Source organism: Pteropus medius, unplaced genomic scaffold (genome assembly GCF_902729225.1).
Source record: "Pteropus medius unplaced genomic scaffold, Ma_sr-lr_union100, whole genome shotgun sequence".
Classification (NCBI taxonomy): domain Eukaryota; kingdom Metazoa; phylum Chordata; class Mammalia; order Chiroptera; family Pteropodidae; genus Pteropus; species Pteropus medius.
The window spans coordinates 2,559,619-2,586,619 of NW_024349519.1; the positions used below are offsets into that span (position 1 = coordinate 2,559,619).

At 36.5% G+C, this 27,001-nt stretch overlaps 1 protein-coding gene and 2 long non-coding RNA genes across 24 annotated transcripts in view; 2 read left to right on the forward strand and 1 right to left on the reverse strand.

The window, feature by feature from the left end:
• Window positions 1-19,898, forward strand: part of LOC120618239 (uncharacterized) — a 54,102-nt gene extending 34,204 nt beyond the window's left edge. The window contains exon 3 of the long non-coding RNA XR_005657189.1: window positions 19,793-19,898. This is a non-coding gene — a long non-coding RNA (uncharacterized LOC120618239). The remainder of the gene's footprint in view (window positions 1-19,792) is intronic.
• PCED1B (PC-esterase domain containing 1B) overlaps window positions 1-27,001 on the reverse strand; it is a 193,269-nt gene that overhangs the window by 133,290 nt on the left and 32,978 nt on the right. The window lies entirely within an intron of this gene.
• Window positions 22,892-25,189, forward strand: LOC120618240 (uncharacterized). Its single transcript, XR_005657191.1, has 3 exons — window positions 22,892-23,079; window positions 24,470-24,527; window positions 24,927-25,189. It is a non-coding gene; the product is annotated as an uncharacterized LOC120618240 (long non-coding RNA).

A 27,001-nucleotide genomic window follows, 5' to 3' on the forward strand; every position in this document is an offset into this window, starting at 1 on the left:
CTGCTTGCTCTGTCTTCTCTACATGCCTGACCCTGAGTAAAAATGCAAAGAATGTATGAAGGTGGTCAAAATGTACAAACTTCCAGTTATAGTATAAATAAGTACTGGGGATGTGATGTACAACATCACGCAAAGTAAGACCAAGAGTAAACATTAAGTAAGATGGTATGAATAAAATAGTTGCTATGCTTAATGGACTAATTTTTTTCTGTTGTAAAACAGACTAGCAGGTTGGGTTAAATAGCAAAACCCAGCATATACTGTTTATTTATTTTTTTAATGCTTAAAATAGAATGATTTTTCTTTTGAAAAAAGAATGATTTTTAAAAAAGACTAAAAAAATAAAGGGATGGACAAAGAGACACCAGAAAGAAAAAAGAGCAACTAATATTAATACCAGATAAGGCAGAATTTAAGTTTAAAAGCACCAACAATGATAAAGGTGAGGAATATATAATCATAAAAAGTACAATTTACATAAAAGATATCTATTGATAACCCTGTATGTGTTAGATAATATAGCAGCGAAATATATAAAGCAAAGTATTAGAACTACAAGGAGAATTTCATTAAAAATATAATTAAAAGTTAATTCTTTAATAAACTTCTTTTAGAATCAAGGAGATCCTGTGGGCAACAACAAAAAAATTAGTAGTAATGACAAATAGAAACCAAATATTAATTAAACTGTATGTCTCTTAGTAGAAAGTATTGAGTAGAAAATATTCATATTTTCATATGTTAAACACCATATGATTTCGCTTAAATGCAGAATCTAAGGAATAAAAAGAAAGTAATCAAAAACAGACTCACAAATATAGTGGACAATTTGGTGACGGATAAAGGGAAGGGGAGTTTGGGGGCTGGGAGAATGGGGTGAAGGGTTAAAGAAGTACAAATTAGTAGCTGATGGATGGTCACAGGGATGTGGAGCATGGCAGAGGGAATGCAGTTAGCATTAACACATTGGCTAGGTGTTGGGCCAGGGGAGGAAGGGAGCAATTGGGGGGATCGTTTTATGAACTATAGAGATGTTTTACCAATGTACTGTATACTTGAAACTAATTAAATTAAATTAATTTTAAAAAAGACCAAAAAAAAGCAATGACAAGAAATACTATTCATGTCAAACCAGTGACATATAGAAATCTCTGAGAGGAATATTTATAGCTATCAGTGCCTTTGTCAAGATTAGAGACTGAAAAGTAAAGAACAGTCATACTCATCTTTAAAAAAATAGTAAAAGAAAGTCAAACAAAAGTGGTAAAACTGAAATAGTAAGTAATGAAAATAATGACCAAAAAAGAAAGAGGTGAGTAAAATAGTAGAAAGGCTATATATAAACCAAATAAGGTAGGCCAACAGGAGCTTGATTAAGGGAAACACATACGATAAGGAATCATAAAGAGACCATCACAGATAAGACAGATAATTTTATGGCAGAACATTAGATTCAATGGCAACCTTAAAAGAAAAAAAACTAGAGGGAATAAATGATTTTTTTTGGTGTGAAATATAAACTAACAAAATTGACCCAAGAGGAAACACAAAACTTGAATATACCACAGAATATTTATAGAAGACCAAAAGCCATACAAGAGACTGGAAGAAGTTTAAAAGACCTATTATTTTAAGAATCACCAGGACCAGATGGATTTAGAGCTAAGTTCTAGCTAATCATTAAAAATAAGCAAATAAGCTAGGTGATTCAAATGCAAAATATTTTTCCAGAATAGAAAAAAATCTTTAGTATCCTCTCACAGCACTCTTCATCATGGTCTATCTCTTTAGTGTTCATCTCTTCCTCTAGCTCAGCCCCAAATGCCTTCACCCTCAACCCCAACACACACACACATTTAGCTGCCTTCACAGAATTGCTGGTTTCAAAATTACTTCTCCTTACCCGCTCCCCAACCACTTTCCCTCATCAAATGTCTGTGTCCTCTAGCAGCAGACCAGGCTGAGTCTTAGGAGGCCCGTCATTCCCTGCTCAGGTCGCCATGACAGTTTTGTCCCCTGGCGCAGGGGGCGCCCTTGAGCTAGAAGGCTCCATTTCCCTCCTTGGAGAACACTCATTCCCCATTGTGGGCTCGTCTTCTGCCCGTAGAGAGGGAAACCTTGCAGAACACCATGCAGATTCCCGTTTCAATTAAGATGTTTTTGGCTTCTAGTAACAGAATGCCAACTCAAATATGAACAGTTGGAGAATTTGTTATCTACATAACTTTAAGCAGGGACAGGTTGAAGGGGTGGTTGATTCTGGGTTGGAGTAATATCATCTGGAATCCAGCTTCCTTTTATTTCTCCATTCTGCTATTTATGTCACTAACTTCATTCATCCTAAGGTTTGTTCCCTGGGATGTTTGTTCCCTGGGCTACCAGCACAACTTGGTCCACATGCATCCTTGTCCAGGTGCCGGATGCAAAGACCAATGGCTCTTTCCTTAGACAACTCCAGCAAACCACACCTCACAGCTCATTAGCCCAATCACAAGTAAGGGGCATGGGTTTGATGAATCATCTAAGGAGGGACAGTTGGAGAGCCAGCCATAATGTCCACTTCAGTCCCCACCTTATCACCCCAGTTGATCAGTGGGGAAAAACAGCACAACACCCATCACCACCACCAGGAATGCCCAACAGAAGTAGAAGTCATTACCAACAGAAAGATCAACCTTTTGATAAGGGAGATCCCTTTATTTCCGACTGCAGTTCGTCTTCATTAGTTACTTGCTTGCAAAAAGACTTCCTTGGATTCTTTCATTTTACGGTGAGAATGATTGAGATAGAGCATTATTTCAAATTCTCTTACTAGAAAGGAGTATATATCACCTGTTTCATGACTGTGGCCAGATGCCATTCTACTGTACTTAATTCAGAGGCTGTTGCTATCAACATGTTTCAGAGGTGAGCTAAAAGTTTCTATGCATCCATATTTTAATTGGTTTGGTTCAAGATTTTGGCTGCATATGTTAAATAAAAACAAAGCTGGTCACTAAAGGTGAAAAACCAGACTTTCTTTAATAACTACTGCAGTAGGAGAAATGGACTTCAGTGTGGAATTGAGCTACACCGTATAGAGATATAGAGACCAAGTGGGGGCTTGAGCAAAGTCAGGGAGATGGAAAATTACAAAAAGCAGGTAGGAGGGGTCGGTCAATGTGATTAGGCCATTTGGGTTGGTTAATTGGCATTTATGGAAATGAGGCTTCTACCCTCCCACAGAGATTGGGAAAGGCCTTATCTTGTCAGCTTTGAACTTTCCCAGGCAGGAAATTAAGGGGGACTAGGTTATTCCAGGGACTCTCCTTTAGTGGTTAGAAGCCAGGCTAGTGTTTGTTTAAGATCTCTATGTGGGTGGGGTGGGGGATAGATGAAATTGTTTGTGATGAGAATAAAGAACAGTTTAAAGAAATCATGCTACGGTAATGATCTTAATATGTCCAGCTGTTACTGTGTGATTCCTCATTGTCACTGAATTTGTAATTTCATTTACTAATATAAAGTCAAATTAATAACTACGTATTGATATTTTTAATTAAGTCTAGGACTAACTGCACATTACACCCCAGTAGCTTATGAAGATATTGCTAAGTAACAGCATATGTACATAACCAGCTCCAAAGGATGGCCCTAGGTCAGCCACCTGGTAACATTTTTAAAATAGAGGAGCAAAGTTTTGTGGGTGCATAACTCCAATAGTCAACTTTTGCCCACCAACTTTAAGTGGCGATAGAAAATCAAAGAGTTAGTCACAAAAACTTACAATTAGGAACTTGAACAAGTAATTATAAGGTGGAACTTTCTGGCCTCATGAATTCTTCATTGTAGAAAAATTATAGAAACAACTGTCAATAAGTCATCTACATTCTCCTTGGAGTTGTTAAAAGATTATGTTCCAAATTAGTTATCAGAATGTTTTCCCAATATACATACACTCTTTGGAAATATGAATATGAAAATGTGAAAACCTTCATAGAGCTGACAAAATGAAAAGCAATTCTAGAGAAATTGCCCATCATTCATTCATTATTGATTGTAAAATGGCTTTATCTTTGCAATCACAAGAAGCACTGCATGGAATAATATGCTGTAGGGAAATGGAATAAAGTTTTTGATAAATCATATATTCCCCCTGGTGAAGTTGGTTCTGTACTGTAGGTTGAGGGTCCAACAGGAAAAAAAAAAGTTGTCTTATTACAGATCACATCTGGGCTTAGATGATGCCAGCAGATCTGGGTGAATATTGAAGAAAACAGTTCTCATTAGAAATTTACAAACGCATAAATATTTCAAATATTTAGTGCCTGGAACACAGTAGGCATTCAGGAAATAAAAAGTGGAGTTTTCAAAATGTGTATTTTGGCCACATGTAACTAAAATATCTACAAAGTAACATTTACATTTTAAGTGGTTGGATCACCCTTGTATAAGCATCTTTTTCAAAGAGATGACAAAAGGAAAGAAGCTCATAATGTTCAATTACAAAGAAGCCATATTAGCAATATCATCCTTTCTCACTGTTACACAGAAGCATTTAATTGGATACTCGCAACACCAGATCTTCCCTCTAAGGAACATAGCTGAAACCAAAGAAAGAAGCAAGAATGCCTTTCGAAGAGCCAACTGAAGCTCTTCGAGTCAGAGCCAGCAGGTTATAAATCCTTATTATAGAAGAAATATCCTGAGCCTCTAATCAAAGCTTATTTAATCTCATTTAGCACAAGACTTAAATAATTTTGTTTACCTGGTTTCTATGCCAATAGGTTAGAAGGGTTCTATACAACATTAATTTTGAGGGTATAATTTTAAAGCAATCATGCTTTAAGAAATACTAGATCCCACTTTGGAACCTGTTTGCTTTTATCTTTAGTCCTATTTTAGGACTACTTCCTCTTTCCCCAGTTGATTCCTTTATATAATTATTTATAGCTCTATCTCCTCTTTCAGGGTAGGTGCTTACTATGTCCAATTAATATTTGTATTCCTCTTGCCTTCAAAATTTTTCCAAAAACTTTGCACACTGTAGTCATACAATAAATGCTCGTTTAACACAATAAATCAAAAAGAGAGAATTAGAAGAGTTGATATCTTGTTGGAAGCAGCTAGAAGTCATGTATGGTTGTTGACAGTATAGAAAGAAACTAAAATCGTAGGACTGATATATGAGAAAGCCCAGCCATCTAGGGCCATTCAATATAGGGACAAAATGCTCCACACATGTCATGACTCCCAGGGAGCTGCAAAGAGATTTAGAGGGACATAGTATTTGATGGTCAGAATGGCCACAGTGAGTCATCAGGTTTAAACGAGGAGCTGTGTGATCAGATTACAGAGAGAGGGAGGAAAAATGAGATGTCATTTTTCATCTATCAAATTGGTAAAGATGTTTTCTTAAGATAAAATCCAGTTCTGATAAAGGCACAGCAAAATGTATATGCTTATAAACTGTCAGATGGTGGGAACAGTTCAAGAAAAAAAATTTTTAAATAATGCAAGATGCCTGCAAAGACATATGACACAAGGATGTTCATTGCAGTATTAACCCTTGCTATAAAAATTGCCCATCAACAGAGAAATATGGTCCAACAAATATTTTAATAGTTATGTTAGATAAATGTATACATGTGCATAAAAAAGGACACATGGAGATACACTAATATAGTAACAGTAAATGATAGGATCACTGATGGTTTTTATTTTGTTCCTTATATTTCTGTGTTTTCCAAATTTTCACCAGTAGTTATAAATTAATTTTATAATCAGAAACAAGAAGCGATTTTCTGTGTGTGTGTTCAAGGCTAAGCTTTGGCTCTATGGAAAATTTGTTTATGTAGAGAAACCCATTCCTTGACCATACTGTTAGACTGTTAGGAAATGCTCGCCATGTGCCTGATGTTTGCTAAGTCCTGAATATTCAAAGATAAATAACATGGTCCCTGTCCTCATGGAGCTTAGACTCTGTTGGGAGACAAGTTTTTACTTTAACGTTTATTGAACATTACCTGGTACTACGAATTTTACTGATATTATTTCGTTTAATCTCTACAATAATACTGTGAAGTAGATGTTATTATTCCCCTTTCACATAGCAAGAACCTGAGACTTAGAGAGGTTAAGTAGCTTGCTCAAGATCACAGCTAGTAAGTAATGAAGAGGAGCTTCAAATCCAAGCAGACCAGTTCTGGACCTTCTTCACTAAGACTATCACAAACAACTATAGACAAGGGGATGTGTGTTAAGATGGAGGTAAATACAGAGTGTTATTGGAGCACTGAAGGCATATTTCTTACCTATAGTGAGTGAAGAAAAGGATGGAGAAGGCTTCCTGGAGGAGGTGCTACTTTCAGAGTATAATGTGAATAGGAGTCGGGTCTAAGATAGGTGCTAAAGGGTGTGTGTGCTAAAAAAGTCTTGTGTGCCTCTGCTCAGAGGTCTGAGAGATAGTGGCACACTCAGGCAATGCTTGTGGTTCCCTGCCGCTGGAGCAAGGGTGTGAGGGGACATGATAACCCAGGGAGCAAGGCTGGAACCTCGTTACAAAGCGACATGTTGGTCTCATCCAATAGTATCGCACAAAATGAAAATTTTTCTTCCAGTTTTACACTGGTGAGTAAGAAAAAGGGTTAAGTAGGCTTTAAAAATTCTGTTCCTGTTTGACTGATTACTGCCATGGTAACCCAGCAGCAGCCAACACTTGTCAAGGCCTCTTCTTTGGATATGATAATAAACAGTGATAAAACATTATCTCAAGGCTTTATATTTTTGCCATCAGTTAAAATTCTGTTCTTGGCTATGGCAAAGACTTCTTCGAAACACCCTCTTCTCCCCTCCCCCCCCCAAAAAGTGAGGTATATTTTAATGTACTAGAAATACTTTATGCATATGTTTTAAGAATCTGAAGCCCTTACCTTTCAGGCCCTTGAAAAGGCCAAAAACCATATCGACATGGAGAGTTCTGGAAGGGCTATCTTCTTCCCAAGTGTAAAAACTCGACAGGAGGTAAACAATGATGCTGCACTTCGTCGCTTCACAAAGCATTAGTTCCATTATGTCTGTAATGATTTCCGTGAAGGTGAATAGCCACCCCCTCACCCCTCCTTTCACTTTTAACTCCGGCTGAAAGAGAGGAGCTGAGTCTTGCAATTATTGTTGTATGACAGCTGTGTGACAGGTGGGAACTTGTTTCTAAAGCAATCCACAAATATTTAGATTTAGTATCGTTCTCAAAACAACTCTCAACTCAGCTTCTTCGAATAGGCAATCCCTTAGAGTAACTAAAAGCTTCTCAGCTTGGAGAGAAGACCCAGCTGGATTCAAATCTCAGCTCCCACTCCTTCTAAGCGGCTTCCCTTCATACCTTACCTAACCTCCAGAAGTGCAGTCTCCTGCTTTCTAAAATGGGATTTGTACTCCTTTGCTGTACAGATCAAAGGACTGGAGATAATGAATGTAAACGCAGCAGGCACATATATGTGCTTAACGACCGGTAGCTATTATTATTTATTCAGAGTCATAAACTCACATGATAAGTCAGATAACAAAATGCTGTGAAATGGCCTAGGCAAAAAGTTTGCAACCTCCAATTTATGTATCACATTTCATCAATTCCTAGACACACTGTTTTTCTTATTTTAATATCTCTGAAATTGGGATGTGTCTTACGATACATGATGTGTCATAGTTCAATTGGCAATGATTTCTCTTTCTTAGTATATCATAAAATAATGGAGCATCTGATAGTGGAGGAAATTTTGGATTAGATGAAATAGGATAGTCCCTTTCGGCATATGGAGCATTTTACTTTGGTTGCAGGCCAACAGATAAAAGGAGCCAAACCCTACTCTTATTCAATAAATCTCTGACAGAGAAGATAAGATTCATGGCAAGTACCCATCTCATCTTGCTGAGCTATTGCAACCTGGTAACACATCTGTTCCTAGGAGAAGACACATCAGAATCATCCGTCTTCTGTCTCCTATGTGATCCATACCATCTGGTGTCACCTTTCTCCGTCTCCTCAACTGTCCTTGTCCCACCACATGTGCTGCTGCTAAAAACTAAACTAAACAAAAAATACTTAGTTTGAGATTTTTAAAGCTGTTTCTAAAATGAAACCAGGCAAGAATGTAATGAATGTAATTTTCTGGGCTTGCAGAAACATGTTGATCACAGCAGCAAGGCTTACTGTTGGGGAGGACGTAGGAGGATGCACACAGAAACACACACACACACACACACACACACACACACCACCCCTCTGTCCTATACTATGGAATTCTGCCCTAAGTCTCCACATGACCCCTAAAACTAGAACTGTAGGTGGTTGGGACGCTAGAGTAGCTGGTGTCACCTGCTTGGGCATAGGAGGCGTGCATGTGTGTGTGTGCGTGTGCACGCGCGCGCGCGCACACACACACACACACACTTGCTCTTATAGGTAACAGAACCTAATTATGAAGTGGTTTAGGAGGCACTTGCTTGGGGAACCAATCAACAAGGGCGCTAAAATATCATGGGCATAAATCTGTCCTATATGATACCAGCTCACTCAGGTTTTTGAAAACAACTCTACGTGGTAGCTGAAACCCAAATTGGTTCTGTTCCCACTAAAGGAGACACTGACTTCTAGGAAAAATATAGGTGTTAATATTATTTTAAATGAGTATTTCTGTTGGGCACAAAAGCAAGTCACATAGTAGAGTTATGGGATCAAACACCAATCCTATGATCCTGTGCCTGAAATTAGCATGTGTGGTAAGTTAAAATGACTACTCAAAACTACCAGGAACCTGAGATTTTTGCACTCCTTGCAAGCTAATAAGTTAACCTGCCACTGTTTCATGGATGCTGGTAGATGACACAAGTCTCTGGGGTCAGATAATTTGGAACAAAGAACAGACTGCCTTGCTTACAAGATGTGTAGAAACGTGAGACCCTGGAAAACCGTCTCATGACAGTGACATAGTAATGTGACATAGTGAAATATAGTACAGCATAGTAGTTCCCACCTGACTAAACAGCCATGTTGAACACAAATTGATATTGATATTGAAACAAATACCGAGAAAGAATATTAGTGTGAAGAGGCAGAGCATTAGACTGCCTAGGAAGTTTGCGTGGTCCATCACTAGCCTTGAGCAGACAGGTTTAGTCTTCTCATTGCAATAAGCTTAAATGAAAAGGTCAATTCTTGGAGAAGGAAATAGGACAAGAGAAACAAAGAATGGTTCTTTTTTCTCTTTCTTCAGAGTCATGCATATTATATATTTCATAATTCAGAAGAAAGAATAAAAGTGAATGCTTAAAAGTCATCGGAAAATCTTAGCCTAAAGACAATCCAAGGGTTCAAAATTCAGTTACGAAGAGTTAATTTATTTCTCCTTTCAGTATAGGTCACTCTTCCTTTCTTTTGGCAATATCTAGCTGTTCCTTGTCCTTGTACTTGAAATATTTGATTTGGAAAATAAAGTTACCAGATTTGAGATGAATGGAACTTGAATCATTTTGAATTTATATGTCAAACTGCTTGGAACATTTTGTTGTAATTTTAAAGTGTGTAATTCAGTTATAACTTCAATTTCTAAATTCCAAGCATTTTTTTCCTTTTCCTAGAACAAATATATTTGATTATAGCCTTCTATGTGATAATTATCTTCTTAATAACTTTTACTAACTGGCAGCCTAATGCTATTTTATAAGGTAACATTGATATAATACTATTAACCAAGATGCAAATCTTATTCAAATTCTCCAATTATCTTCTTTCTGGTACAGAACTCAATCCAAGATCCCACATTGCAAGTTGTTTTCATGTTTCCTTAGTCTCTTCTAATCTGAAATAATTTCTGTTTTTCTTTATTTTCCATTACCTTGATATTTTGAAGAGTCCTTCGGTTTGAGTTAGTATGACATTTTCTCATGATTATACATAGGTTACATGTTTTTGGCAAGAAAACTACAGAAGTGATATTATGCCCTTCTAAGTGCAGCATAACAGGAGGTACATAATGTCAATAATTCCCATAATTAGTGACTTTGACTTTGATCATTTGATTAAGGTGGTGTCTGCCAGGTTTCTCCACTGTAAAGTTATGATTTTTCTCATTGTGACTAATAAGTACCTTGTGGGGGAGATACTTTGAGACTATGTAAATATCCTATTTCTCATCACAGTTTTGCCCACTGATTTTAGCATCCGTCCATGTTGCTAGCCTGCTACAGTTATTACCGCGGTATTTAGCAAAGAGTGATTTTCTATTTCCATTATTCCGCAGCATACTAATTGGAATTCTACTGTAAAGAAGAATCGACCAATATATTCAATTCATTATTTCTATCAGTACAAATTCATGTATATTGAGTTTATTTTCTTGCTCAATTTGTCTCATATTGGCACGTTGGGAGCTCCTATATTCTTTTGGCACGCTCCCATCATGTCTCCTAATGCTTCCTTGTTTTCTGACACCACAAAAGGGTCCAGGCTCATCTTTTACTTTCTCTCTGAATCAGCCCCGAATCAGCCATTTCTCCAAGAAGCCCAGCTCCTTTCATTGGAGAATGATGTTTAGAAACCAAGATCTTTGGATCCTATGCGTGCTCATCATTACTGGGATATCATCGCCTCCAGGCCCTTTCAGCAAACAGAGCTAAAAAATAATATGCATGTGCATGCGAGCACGCGTGTGTGCTCGCACACACACACACACACACACACACACACACACACACCTCTCTTTCTAACACTATAACACTGATTCACATTGAACTCTGAATTTAATATAATACATGATAGGGTTTATTGTAGTCTTCCCCTTTCCTTATTTGTAATTTATTTCTCCTTTATTAAGATATCTTGTTCTTATTATCCACAATCTACTTACTTATTGCACAATCCTATAATGCTCATAAAATAGTTTCGAGTTGCTAACCTATACCTCTGTGAAAAACAAATTTACCAATTCAAATAAAATATTTCTGTATAGTTTTGTTTTTAGTCTTACACTATGTGATGGTTAATTTTATGTGTCAACTTGACTGGGCCATGGAGTGCCCAGATATTTGGCTAAATATCATGTGTCTGTGAGAATGTTTCTGGATGAGATTAACATTTGAATCAGTAGACTGAATAAAGCAGATTGCCCTTCCCAATATAGAGGTCAAATGCAATCTGCTGAAGGCCTGAATAAAAGGGTGAGATAAAAAAAGAATTCTTTCTCTCTGCTTCACTGCGTTGAGCTGAAACATTGGCTTTCTCCTGCCTTTGGACTTAGAATAGAACTTATATCATCAGTTCTCCTGGTTTTCAGGCCTTTGGAGACCTATAAAGGCTCTCTCGTGTCTCCAACTTGTCAACTGCAGATCCTGGTACTTCTCAGCCTCCATAACTATGTGAACCAATTCCTTATAATACATCACAGATAGGGAGATGATAGGTAGGTAGGCAGGTAGGTCAGGAGAGAGAGAGAGAGAGAGATATGATAGATAGGATAGATAGATATAAACCACATGGTACATATGTCTATATCTGTATTTATATCTATATCTATCTTATTGGTTCTGTTTCTCTGGAGAACCCAGACTACTAATATACAGTATGTAGTCAAATACTATTTTCCAAAATACTTAGGTTAATGCTTTTCTTCTGTAGTCCCTTTATTTCAGTCATATTGTTCATTCATAATTGTCCATTTGTTATCATTTATATTCCTTTTAATATTTAAGTCAGATCATATCTGCATGAAACCCTCTGGGACTTTCCATCTTACTCTAAATCAAATTGGAAGTCCTTCCATGGTCTAACTCCTGCATGATCTGGCCTCCTTATCCCTCTCTGAGCCCATTTCCTTACCATGCTACCTCTTGCCCCAGTCCAGTCTCACTGGCCTCCTTGCCGTTCCTTCAGCATCACATACATGCTTCCACCTCAGTGCCTCTGTGCTGGCTCTTTCCCAGATGTCAGCAGGGGCGAAGACCTCACTTCCTTCAGGTTTCTGTTCAAGGCTCACCTGATATATTTATTTCTTTGTCTGTCTTAGTTACAAGGGTACAAGTTCTGTGAGGGCTTTGTTCTGTTCACTACCATACTCCCCAACCTAGAACAGTACCTGGAACTTAGTAGGAACTTGTTTATATTTGTTGTTGAATGTTTATTGAATTAACCTGCTTCATATTTGCTTAAGAAAATATCTTCCATGTTTTAGAAGTCAATGAGATGTGTCAATTTGTTGACACAAATTGACGGCATAAGGACCAACAATCTGTATTTCTGCTTTGAATGCATATGACAATAACTGTGCAAGTATAGTATGTGACTCAGTCTTATTCATTAGAATGTTTGCCTTCAATATACTCCTCCACATCTTTTCTAATAGCTGCCTTTTTCTCTTAAATTCTCTACAATAAACATGTATTATTTTCATAACCAAGAAAAAAAAAAAGCAGGAGCTATGAAAACAACAAGCTCATATGTCAAAGTGTAAGTCCTTGTTGTAGAATTATTGTGATACCTTTCTCACTCCTCATTCTCCTGAGGAATCTTTCATGTTGACAGGCTCCAGAATCAATTTTTAAAGCCTCTGTATGAAAAAATGATCATGCAGCATATTTGCACCAACGGGTAAGCCATCTACTACTGTGTAAACCAGCCTATAAAAAGACAGCTATCCCAAATCATTTAATAGGGAGAAGCAGAATGAGGAAATGACAGAAAGCAGAAAGTGTGAGGCAATTATTGTGCTAGTAGTGTGCTAGTTCTCCTGGAACCTGACAAAGGGAGAGAGAGGTGTGAAGAAAAAGGAACTGAACTCTAATGGGGGTAAGGATGTCAATGTCTCTTCCTGCATTTAAACACAATAAAAATGATGGGGGTTGGAATAGCTCTGGAGGGGAAACATTTAAGATTTAAGTGATATGTATTGTCAGTTCTAGGTTAGAGCGTTTGAAAGCCAGATACAAAATATCAAATTATGAAAGCAATTGAGTGATTTCTAAACCAAAAAATAATAGCTGGAAAGTTGTTTCTACTAATTGAGAGCACAGATTTATTTCTGTAAATTGAAAAGGCTAGGGATAACCAGAGATTGTTAGATTAATGGAACGTTCCAAGGGGAAGATTCTTGGCAACCCCATTTCCCAATGGAATGTTACCGAGCCTGAAGGCATGTAGACGATGGAAAATGAAATAGGTGAGGGGAAGAGAAAAAAGGACAGTAAGTCCTAATTTGATAAAATTTCATGGGATGAGGGATTTTTAAGGGTGACAAATGTTGAAAATAGCTGTGGTCCCGCTGCTAACAGAGGTATGTCAGAGATTTAAAGGACCCTAGTGAGCAGCACCTGAATCTGGTTAATGCAGCAGGCACATCTGAGTTAATGATGAATAGACTTGTGAAATGAAGGGTGTTTCCTTCCTAAAGTCTAGGGTTTTCCTTTGTGGAGGACAACTGGACAAAAAGTGAGAAAATAAAGCTTATAAGGGCATTAAACATGGCTTTTTAGGCCTTAGTTTTTTTCTGCTGGGAACCAACTCTGAGAAACTGAGGCAATAAGTGACCCCTGGAATCCCCTATGAGGACTAGAGATTTCAGAAGCTGTGGAGAATTGCTTCTGTGTCCTTCTACCTGCAAATTTGCTGCAGCAGACCCCTTTGGTTGCCTACCCAATAGCAATTCCTTACTCCCTCTCTTTGAACAGACCCTGCATTTATTCTAGTATTTATACTTTTCCAAGAAAGCATGGGCTGTAGAAAATGCTAGTCCCATTCCCAGCCCCGGGTGTCGATGTTTGATTATATTAACACAATGGAGAAAACGTCATTCTCTGCCAGTGATTGGCTTGGGAAGAAGGAGTTTTGGCCATCTGGACATGAAGTGAAGCTGATAGGGAAACCTCTGGGAAAAGTTTCTTAGCTCTTTGAAAGAGACACAAGGAAAAATCATTTTTGGGTCTGTATAATGAAGTGTGAAGATGTAATGCCTGGACCTGTGACAGTCATTTTTTAACCATGAGGAAAGCTAACCAACGTGCTCAGGATGGAAGAGCAGAAAAAAAACCTGAGCTCTTGATGATGTTGTCAAGGTGCTAATCAAGCAACTCCGGCACTGTACAACCCTGGGGCTTCTTGTTATGTGAGATAATAAATCCATTAGCTGTTTCAGCCATTCCAAGTTGAGTTTTCTGTTACCTGAGTCTTACCTATTTCATTTTCTTACTCTAGAAATGAAATTTTGAATGTGTTAATAAAATCCTTACTTCGATGTACATTACTGAAGGATGCTGAAGCCTCTCTCCCTTTTACTCTGTGCGAGGTCTCCCAAACAGGGGACAGCGCGACACTCCTAGAATGCCAAAGGGCCCAAAGTAGCGACATCTCACAGCTGGGATCAGAGGCAGACTTTCTAGGTTCTGGTAACCCACTGCAATAGCTGAAAATCCCCATTAGTTCAGAAGATTGATATAAGGACCAAATTTAGAAATTGGTTCTTAGGCTCTCATTTGGGCTAGGTCTGCCTCTGTGTTACCTCTTACTGTACTCTGATATCTTCAGGATGCTCAGACAGTACACCTCTGCTGTGAAGTAAAGGATTAGCTCAGCAGAATAGAGGTGCTCAAACCTTATACATGCTAAAGAATGGACTGGCCTTAACTGGCTCCTGGGAGATAAGCTCTGAGCCCTTGGAATATCCTTTCTGATAAGAGTATTTTTGTATAACCAAGGCCTTGGGTCATGTCACATAATTTATGCTAACAATGTGATTTATGGTGAACACATGTTTCGTTTGCCTGGGGCCAATACGCTGTATTGGTTTGACCTCTGGAGGCCTCGAGACTGACCCCCAAAACGACCCTGGACACCAAGGCTCAGGAGAGCTCCCTGGTTGACAATAGCACTTTGTATGGATTATCTCACATTTTTGCTGGGAGAATTAAGCACTACCTGTATACACTTGGAGAGGACAACTGGAAGCTTGTGCATGGTTTCTCCTGGACTCTGCCCTATACCTCTTTGCCTTTACTGATTTTATATCTGTTCACTGTAACAAACCATCACTATGTGTCTAACAGCTATTCTGAGTTCTGTGAGCCCTTCCAATGAATCATTTAATCTGAGATTGATTGAGGGGATCCCCAACACTCCCATTACACAGACACCTAAAACATATTCTTTCTAGAGTCACGTGTCAACTCAATATTATACTGGGTTGATTGTCCTGTGGGAAAGAGCATGGAGACTTGGAAGACCAGGATTCATATCATGGTTCCCTGACACGGTAGTGGTGGGGACTTGAGGAAGTCACAGATCTTCTCTAAGCTGTCTCCTTTTGCCAAATAGGACAATTTCTGCTCTGTCTACGACGATGGGTTGTTACGTGAAACACATCAGATAATGTGTGTGAAAACATTTTTAAAACTGTATAGATTTTTAATTATTAGGTATTATAGACACGTTTAAAACAACACAAAAGTGGAATATCAATAGCTAACACCGAGTGCTGAATTCGTGCCAGGTACTTTATGTATACTCATTTAATCTCCACTCTCTTGTTGGCCTCGTGCTATATCTTATGCAGAAATTTTGTGAGGAGAAAATTAAACAACCTTCCCAAGGCTCTGTAACTGGTAAAGAGCAAAACCAAGACTTAAGCCATAGTTTTCTGATTGCATTTACAATGCAATTCCATCCTTTTAAGTACACCAGTCTCTTAAGTATGAAACACCTTCAAGATGTATAGTCTGTCATCTGAAAGTACCACAAATATCTTAGAAACAACCCCTAGATCAAGGCCACTTTAGGAAATGCATCAGTTTTACCTAAGAAAGTTTTGTTTTATTTCATTTTGTTTTGTGTCAGGATATTCAGCAAGTAAATATATCTTGGCACACTTAAGGACATACCAGTCATCAACATACAAGGGGAGAGGGATTCACTGCTCTTGCCCCCTCTCCCTGCTCAACCAGTGTATTTTGAGCAGATTTTCCATTTTGCATACCACAACCACAATCATGACTAAAGGGAAAAATATCTTATATCCTCAGTCAAATATGTGAAGCATTTTCCATTGTCTTCTGAGATAACTGATATGTCAGTTGTGTTTTTCTATGTGGGTCAAGATAAAGACAGTATATCATTTCATTTCACTGATTAAATGAAGAGAGAGGTTTTGGGTACAGATATTAATACATAAAACAGAGTTGAAAGTGACAACATATTTTGCTGTCCCTGACACTTTGATACACATTTCTTGGCAGTCCAAGATGCCAGGGGCATAAGAGACTCAATAATATAGGTCAGAAAACTTGGGCTTTCAAGCAAACATTTTTACCAGAATTACAAACAAACAAATCTGAAAACTCTGTACTTATTTCTCTAAATGTTTAGAAATTAGAATAGGAACATTTTAGAAATACTTCTTATTAAGAAATCTCTCTAATAGCTTTCTTGTAGTTCTTACTTCATGTGACTTAAATATTTTATTTCCTATAACATATAAATGTTAATTTGTAATATATAATTTATAACATAATTTTGCAAAGGACTGCTTTGAATTTGTTGATGATTCCAATTCTAATCATTTCCATATACGAAGACATATATTTATCATGATAAAATAAGAAGCTAAAATGGGCACTTTTAATCAAAATATGTTATTATTTAAATGTAAAGGAAATAAAAGCGGTTATATTTATACCCGCTTCACGAGAAAATTTTATATTAAGTTTTGTAATCAGTATCACAAACTTTCACTCATTGGAGAACAAACAGGAAGCCATTGCTGAACGTAACAGACAGATACGTTGCTTTCCAACAATTAAAGAAAATGAAAGTGTTATATGGTTTGCCAAATGCTCTACCATGAGTTCTTTTAATTCACAAAGCAACCTATTCGATAGGTAGAAATGTTATTTTTATTTATAAATGAGAGAACTGAGACACAGAGAAACTGAGAGAATTATCCAAGGTTACATGGCAGGAAATTGGCAGAGACAAGTCCAGAATCCAAGTCTATTGACCCTAATCGTGATGCTCTTTCTATAACATGCTTCTCCTGCTATATTTTGCCTTTCCTTCTAGTATGATATCATTTTAACCTAAAAAGTTGCTCAATATAATTTTGTAATGATGCTGAGATGCTCAAAACAGAACTTAAAATTCGTAAGCAGCATCACTCAAAATTTGGAAGTTTCAGGATTCTCAAAGATATTGAAAACCTACATGAAAGAGTGATCTCTTTGAAGTTCTTGCGTGCGAGTTATATGCAGATTATAAAGGCATGAATATTTGGTTGCTTTCCCAACTCTGATAGATCAGATTTCTCTTGGGTACATCATGCTGCCTTTTTATTACTCTCTTATCCTTTAAAGTAAGTAAGAGTTTGGCTTTTGTCATCTTCTATATCTCATTTTCAAATGGAATCAGGCTGAAATTTTCTATAAGAGGGCTTAATAATTCCATCTGCTATGATGAAGAAAGATAATTTATTTTTACCATTAGAAATTTTGACAGATGGACAGTCTAATTTTCTTGATTTTACAAATAACTCATTCTAATCAATTAAAAGGTTAACAAACCAATAGAAAAAATGTGTAAGAGGTACTATCATGAATCTTATAATACAAAAATACAATGGCCAGTAAACAGATGAAAGATGCTTATGATAGAAGAAATAAATAGCAAAATAATGAGATACTTATCAACTTAAAAAAAAAAAATTTGGATAGTACTCTCTCCTGATGAAGGTATAAGGGGAAAAAGGCTCTTGTATCCCATTGGTGGAAGTGTAAATTTGAATACCCTTCTGGAGCACAACTTGTCATTATCTACAAAAATTCAAATTGCACGTATTCTTTGAAGAAGCAATTGCTTTACATGGATCTTACTATACTATACGGATATATTGAAAGAGGTTCGCCCAGATCTAGGGACATCAAACTTCATTAATTACAGTATTATTTGTAATGGAAAAAAATACAAATGATTAGTTTCTATCAGGAGGGAATTGTGAAATAAAAGAAAGATAAATCCATAAATGCAAATACTGGTGTCTAAAAGATAATGTAAATTTGTATATGGAACAATTTTCAATATTTGGCAATAAGTAAAAAAAAAAACAACAAGTAAAGAGGTAATATAGTATGAGCCTTATTTTATAGATTAAAAAGAAGAAAAATAAATTTAAAAATACACGTGAATACATGTATATATGTATTCTGCTGTGTCACTGTGAGGTGAAAGATTGGACGAGAAGGAGTCATTTCAGGAGAGGAGCGATGGCTTGTAATTTTCATTTTGTATGGTTTTTGCTCTGTTTCAATTTTCTATTTTCTAAGCAGATACATGTAATACTTTCTGTTTGCTTTAAGTGTTAATAAGGGATGTCTTCTCTACCTTTTACTAAACTGAAAAAAAAAAAAAGGAAGAAAAGGAGAAAGCAAGGGAAGAAGGAGTTCCATGCTGATAAGGAAAACAAACAAATAAATAGTCCTGTCTACAAAGTAAATTCATAATATCTCCTATCCCAATCTAAAAAAGGCCTTGCATTTCCTAAATCTCCTCTTTATTCTTTGGTGTGGCACAAAATGCTCCATTATGTTATAAAATGCATCCTTGAGCATCTGAAAACGCTTTTACATTTGGATTGATTATTCACATCATGAAGCAGTTGGAGATCTAGGTCGCTGGAAATTATATCCAAAAAATCACCACTAGGGTTTCTTATCTCTTTATCTCTGACAAGTAAGATACCTGTTGTGATGCATCTTATGCTTGTACTGTGATATTGATCTTTAAGGAGCTGTGAGGTACTTAATATGTAACAGGATTTTATTAGTACATACTCTGAGCCATGACAAAGATTCCTTCCTTGACCAAATTCTAGTTGGGCTCCTCTGCACCCTCTTCTTGACTAGACCTTCAACTTTGGCCTATAAAAATTGCAGACTCTTGGCACAAATGATTTCATCCACTCTTGCCCTGCTTGAACAAACACTAGCACAGCTTCTAACAGCTCAAGGCTGCACTCCTACGATGACTCCAGCTCCCTTAAAGTATCTGCCTGAAAAAAATGTAATGCTTCCAGGAGAATTTACTGTTTTCATCCAAGCCAAAACCAGATAGGCAGATAAGCCTCTGAAACCCCCACCTTCAAACAGATTTTAGAAAGCTTGTAATTAGAAATTACATCTCTGCCTTTGAGATGTAATTCTATTACCCAAAACAGTTTTGTTCAAAGATCTTGTAGTCAGGAATATAACTCTCCCACGGTCTTGTGGGAGGATCAGGGCCTAACTTCAGTGGGTGCCTTGCTTGCACTATGCCTCCTGTCCTAAAGATAGGAGACATTTGTTTATCTTCTGGATAAGCATCAATTAACAAACCCAGGTCATCTAGACACATGGATCGACCCTCTTAACACCTTATGGTCCTTTCCCTTAGCATACTTCAGCCTTTGAAAAGTCTCCTGCCTTTTATTTTGGCAAAGTTGAATTTGGTTCATGCTGGATCCTCTTCCCTAAAGCAATGGTTTGGTGCTGAGTAAAATCTATCCTCACCACTTCAAATAATGTCTGGCTTTGTTTATCTTTAACAACAGGTCTCAGTAAATATCAGGTTACCAGGCCCGAACCCAGAACTCCCACAGTCATTCTTCCAAATCTCGTTGGCATGATGGGCACCCCCTCTTCCTCCCACTAGTCCATTCCCATAATTAAACCTAAGCCATTATCATTGAACAGAAAAACACATAACTGCCTTTGGTCCAATCATCTACCCATTTTGTTTCTGTTGTTTCAGGGCCCTGTATGAGGGATACCACATTGGGGCATCGGTAAAGGAAATCTTTTTAGGACAGTGTTGAAGTCATCTTTCGTCTCTTACTGCAATCTCTGCTACAGAAATCATGGACCTTAAGGTACTTGGAAAATAGGCTTGCTGATGTCATGTTGCATTATATAGTTTATCAAAGATTGAATTCCAAAATTTTTTGTGCAGACTTATAAACGTGAAAATAGTCAACAAATAATGTTTGTGTCTCAGCGATTTAAATTAACTTTGTATTATTTTATAAAACTACATGTATAGAAAATATTCTCTAGATCCTCCTTTATAAGAAAGAGGGGCGATTGCTTTTTAATTGTATTTTTAAGCTTTAAATATGAAAAAAATATTAAACACAAATAAAAGTAGAATAGTATATCGAACCGCTGTCCACCCATCAGTGTTACAGGATTAACACACTGTCATATTTCTTTCATTTTCCTCCCCAAATGTACTATATTTCCTCCCTGAATACTACTGTATTTCTAATGATAATCATTAACAAAAAGAACTTCCAACCTAAATTGCACAGATGTCGACTGTGCACCAGCTGGGTGTTAGTAGCAATGGTACTAAAGTTGAATGCTGCCATTCAACTTTAAGAGGATTGTTACTTGCCAGCCTCAGAAGGTCATGATTCGGGTTTTATTCCAGTAACAGTGATGCATTTGGGCTGAGTCATGTGCAGTATCCTCTCCAGCCTCCCTTGCAACTGACAGCACGATTTCTGAGGCAGTTGGGTAGGGTTAAGAGTTTACTTAAGGCCATTGACTTACAACACAGTTCAATGGCTGAACTGACTTCACTGTCAGAAGAAGCCTGTCCCTTAGCCTAACGACTTCACATAGACCAACAAGTTTCTAGGACATAAGACTAGTTGAATAGTTTTCTGCTTAAACCAGAGATACACTGAGATTCTGAGAAGAAGAAAAGGAAGGCTGATGCCTTGCATTGGTGAAAGAAGGCATTTTGGGGGCATTTTCAAGAGAAGGATCTGGGGATATATTTGTTCAGCCTAAGGAGTGGAATGCTTAGAAGAGTTTCAGATAACTTTATTTGCCATGTCAATAAGTAACAGTGGCTTGACATTTTTACCAGATGGGTCATCTTTTAAGTAAATGATAGGTATTAGGATGTCCCAACTCAGAGAATAAGGATATATCTCTTCAAATTAATATTTATAAATACCATCAAGATGCCTTCAATTTTATAAAAAGTTCTTGGCAGATGATCATCCTATGCTAAAGACTAAGCATAACAAATATGATTGTCATAATAAAATATAATGTATACATTGATCTAAAATGTAAATAATGTGTGTGATTGCTGTGATGTATCCAAATTTGACATAGTTAACTACTAATGTAACCAGCAGTGAATATAAACTTTTACCCTGACGTGACAGTTCTGTGTCTGTAAACACAATCAAACAAGACAGCTGTAAAAATATGTTATTTTAACCCTTTGAATTTATAATCTGCTCATTGGTAACAAAATGTTTATCCTACTCAGCAAAAAATTGACAATCATAATTAAACAATTTCCCATGGTAACATCCAAAACAAAAAAACAGTTGGGATGAAGAATATAATGTTAAATAATCTTATTCTATTTTCTTGTTTATCCTTCCCAGAAGCTTTTTACAAAAAAACCTGGGTAAAATACATTCAGTGACATCTTTATTTCATTATATATCTTATTAACTCTTAATCTTTAAAAATGAAAGCCTCTTTAAAAAAATTACTCACATAAAGTTTTTGTACTCCTGTAGCTCAGTGGCTCTCAGTTCACTTTTTGTGAAGAGTGGAATTTTATCTTCAAGTGAGATTTTTATTTGAAAATTGAACATGTAAAAGTGAATAATACAAAACCGTTCTGATTGAAAAAGGGCATAGAGAGCTCAGAGTCTTACCTACTAAGTTTCTCTTTAAGGGAGGAACTTCAGACTTTATGCCAAGCATACTCTGAAAACCACTGCTTGAGCCCATCATAAGGAAATTTGTTCTTCATTCCATCCCAAGCAAGTCCAATCAGTGTCCACTCTACTGTTGAAGATGGCTGTAATAGACAGGCTGTGTTCCATGCCTGTGAGGTACACTGCCTCCTGCTGGGATTCTGCCAGACACACAGTCTCTTCTTTGTCCTTCGTATTTGTGATTCTTAGCCACAGGTGACTGGACTAGGGGTGGGCCCCTGATCTAAGGACAACTATCTATAGGCTTCCCAGTGACATTTAAGTAACTTGGCATGAGAATTCTGTCCAAGGGGGCACACCATTCTGGAGGGTCACACTTTGACTTATCACTCTCTGTGGGGACTTTGAACCTGAGATATACAGAGAGGAATGTAGCAAGGAGATATACAGAAAGAAGGCAGAAAGCAGAAGCTTTGAGGTAAAGAGAATTAAGTTAGTTTGTTATGGTAGGAGTAGAGAATGGGAGGAGAGGCAGCTAAGTCATTATGATGGCAGAGCACCAAAGGGAGCAGTGGATGCCTGTTTCAGAGTGCCCTTGGCCAGATCACTGGTACTGCTCACATGCCTCGAAGGACAGCTCCATTAGTGAAATGCGAATTAAAATCACAATGTAATATCACTACACCCGATTAGAATATCCTGGTGGACTGATTATAGAACTTTGGTGCATCGTTTTGTTGATTTTAATAAAAGTACATGTATCTTAACCATAGATCGGATGAGACTTTTAAAGGGCAATGTTTTTGCAATTTCTGTCCTCCATAGATAATTGATGTCATAAAAAGTTAAGAACCTTTATCTGACCTCTGCACAGTTAAAATCCAACTATGTCTGGGCAAATGTAGATATATATGAGGCTATGTTCATACACCGTTAAGAAGAGGCTATTCTAAAGCTTGAGTAATGCTGTTATACATTACAGAACAATTTTTAGTGTTCAGAAACATGAAAAATTTTTTTACCTAATAAAAATTGTAGGAAAGTTTTTGTTTTGACCTCTAATCGTAATTGAATATGAATCTCTTTAATATGATGGCTATCAAAGGTAGCACCTTGTTTTGTTGAAAATTACCTAGCTTCATATTTGGTTAAATAATCTAGGCTATGAATAACTGTGTAATTATCCTAGAAAGTAAGATTTCTCTATCAAATGTTAAATGTTAAATTCTTCACTTGAATCTACTAACCTTTTTTTCTGCATTTTGTTTCCCATACTATAATATGCTTCCTGTGAAACTCAGATGTCTCTGACTCTAATGAGAAAATAACAAAAGAAAATGGGCATAAGGTATTTCTTTTTGATTTAGGGGGTTATAATCTCCAGGAGGTCAATGACTACTTCTTTTGTGACTTTTCAAAAATGGACAGGACATTGTAGAGCTCTTAATAAATCTTAAATCATTGAACCAGTTTTTGATAAGATTTGCACTGCACCACCAAGCTGTATAAGTAGGAGCAATATAAACTTATAAATCACTTATCATCTGAGCACCAAGGATTGTACCTGTCTCTAGGTTCTCATTTTCTAGATTTGAGAGACTTAACTACAGCCTAGAGAGAAGCTCCTCAATGCCTTGGAGAAATGTTCATTTTCTAAAGAAGAATGGTAGTTGTTGAGGGCAGAGATCGGAAGGAGAGAGGTTCCTTCAATCTAGTTTCTCATACTATGGATTTTGACTAAAAGATTAAGCAGCTGCAGAATGTTTAGTGACTTTCTATTACTTTCTATTCCTTTCTATACTGAGAAATGTCTATTCAGATCTTTTGCTTATTTTGTAATTGAGTTATTTGTCTTTTTATTATTAAGTTGTTAGAATTCTTTATGTATTCTGGACACAAGTCCCTTATCAGATGTACCATTTGCAAATATTTTCTCCCATTCTGTGGGTTGTTTATTTGCTTTCTCGATGGTGTCCTATGATGCACAAAAATTTTTAGTTTTGATGAAGTCCAATTTATCTATTTTTCTTTTGTTGCTTGTGCTTTTGGTGCTATATCTAAGAATCCATTGCTGAATATAAGAACATAAAATTTTAACCCTCTATTTTCTTCTAAGAGTTGTATGCTTTTGTCTTTTTATCAAGACTTTTGAATTAAGTCTTACATATCATGTGAGGTAAGTATCCAACTTCATTCTTTTTCACGTGGCTATCCAGTTGTCCCAGTACCATTTGTTGAAAAGATTATTCTTTCTTCTTGAATCATCTTGATACACTTGTCAAAAATAAGTTGACCATAGACACATTGGTTTATATCTAGACTCTCAATTCTGTTTTATTGATCTATATATCTTTCCTTATGCCAATGTTACTACTGTGCCAGTACTGTTGCTTTGTAAAGAATAAGATTTTGCAAACATTCACAGTTGACACAGTCCAGGACTTTATGACTCTAATATTTTCAATTAATGATAAACTAGCATTTAGATTGACAAATACTTTGGCTCAACTACCTATTAAAACATTATACTATATCAGTAATAAACTGTTATAAAGTTGCTCGCTACCTACTCCATTTAAGATAAAATTAATGTAACAAAAGTAAGTCAAACTTTCTTATCTGACTGTGCTTTTAGAAAGCCAAATTCTCAAAATAAAGTAAATTATGCAATTTTGGAACTGGAAAAAAACCTTAGATATTATCTAGGCTAATATTTGTTTTTGGTTTTGTTTTTACAGATTAAAAAGCAGACCTCGACACTTTTTCTGTATTTGTCTTCTGGATACTTGGCACCAGGTAGACCCCACCCCCAAAAATATTATTAGTAAAGGTAATATTAAAACAGAAACATATTGAGAGAATGATTGTTATATTTTGAAACAAAATACTAAGTAAGTAAGCTAATAGAAATCATGGAGGGATCGATTCAGGAATATTTTCTTCTTCTGTATACTTTGTATATTTAAATTTTTCATAAGTCTATTTAATATAGATTTCTAGTGTGTTAATTTAAAGGTACATGGTTTTATTGACGTTGAACAAAAGCTTAAGTGCTCTGCTATGGACTGAACTGTGTATCCCTAAAATTAATATGTTGAAGCACCAACCCCCAATGTGTCTATATTTGGAGATGGGGTCTGTGACAAAATGATAAATGTTAAATGAAGTCATTAAGATAAAGTTTTAATCCAATAGGTGCTCTTCTAAGAAGAAAAAGGGACACCGGAGCTCTCATTCTGCCATGTGAGGACACAGCAAGAAGGCAGCCCTCAGCAAGCCAGGAAGAGATTCCTCACCAGAAACTGAATCAACCAGCAACAAGATACAGACTACTCAGCCACTAGAACTATGAAAAACAGATTTCTGTTGTTTAAGTCATCCAGTCTATGGTATTTTGTTATAGCAGTCTAAGCTAATACATGCTCTTAGATGCCAAAAAAAAAAAAAAAAAAAAAAAATCGATACAATTTCTCCGGATCAGAACATAGCTCAGCAGTTCACACGGTTGTATACAGTTGTTTTTCACTGTAGTTATACATAAAAGGATTATATGAACATGTAGGAGGTATAAATCAGAAAGGATGCCTCCAAACTGCTGTAGATAATCATCACTTAGAGAAAAAATGGTTGCATGACAGATGAATATAAAGCTTGATCTCTAAGATGAATGAGATTCAATCCATACCACATTTTTTAACAGCAATGAAACAGATTATTTTCTAATTAAAATATTTATAAAAGAAGGAAGAGGAGAAGGAAGAGGAGAAAACCAAGAGAAAATGAGAAAACAAAACAAATAATTTTTCGTTCTTTTGTTTGTAGGCATTAGATGACTTTTTAAAAAGTTAAAAAGTACATCACAGTATTTAAATGCCAGTATAGGAAAGCTGACTCAATAATATAAGTGCTATGTATACACTTAGGCTAAGAATTTAAATGTTCCACGTGAGCTCATGTGTGATTGAAACAAAAAAGCCCTAAGACTGAATATTTTAAAGAAATTTATCAACTCAAAGAAAAGAATTTTAATCTTAAAAAAGGAAGCTATTACTGGAACTACAACAATGTACTTGAACTAATGCAATCCAAAGAAGAATCTTAATAATCAAAACTTTAGGAGCTAAAAAGCCATTGAAAAATTCTTTAAAATACTAAAGATTTTTAAATTCCCAATCAAGATTTGCCAAAGGAGGTGCAAGGCTCTATGGGCCAGTTGAATAAAGCCATTCTATACACTTTACTTAACAGCTTCATTCATTCACCTATTAATTCATTCATTTACCAATGGTTCTGGAAGACTTTTGGTAATATTTCCTTTTTATAGGCCTGACTCCTCTAACACATATGACCCAATGAGTGATATCTTTTGAGAAACAAGTGGGCTTAACAAATAAGACCACTGTAATTGCATTAAAGTTTCACGAACATTTTTACAGAGGGCATTTACACTTACTGCAACATATAGAACTTGTGATGCCTTTAAAATTTCTGTGAAAACTCTCTTAGTGTCCAAATGAAGGACCTGGTTATTGAACCCATCTCCAATTAGGTAAAAGAATTCTGCTCAAGAGGAGGTAATTTAGTGTTCACAGTACCTTCCTTTTAAGAAGCAGTTTGCCAATGTACTTGGGGAGCATGACTATGACTTTCAGACAAAACCTTTTCATGTTCACCCCCTGAAGTTGCAAAACCAAAGGTCCAGATAGTGGCAGACACTGAAAGAGGAGTAAGGGATGAGGGAGGAGGAAATCACACCAGCAGAGGCCAGAATGGAATGCAGACACCATGGGAAGGTAGTTTAATCCTGGTTTTGGCAGAGAATAAAGGAGCACTTGAAGAAGCTTTTAACTGCTCTCTGATTCTTGTGCCTGAAATTTCCTCCATCATTATTGTAAAGATTCCAAATTTAGCTTAATCCAGAGAAGGTTGCCACCTTTGGTTTTGGCAAGGTTCTAAAACCACTATCCATTTATTCATTCCTACAAACATTTATTGGTAATCTATATGAGCATGACATTATAATCAGACCACAGTGAATTAGACTACAACTGACTTAATTTGCTGTATTTTTTCTTTTTGAAAAGGTATTAACTTTGAAGTAATTCGAACAAAAGTTAAAGTCTTCATTTGCACATAGTTTAACTTCCCAAATGTTCTCCCCATTTCTATCTCCAGACTGTGTTGTTAAACCTTGCTTAATAATGGCGGGGAAATATGAAAGCAGAAGCTTTTAAAAACTTGTTGTGCATTGGAGTAAAATAATCTGGATG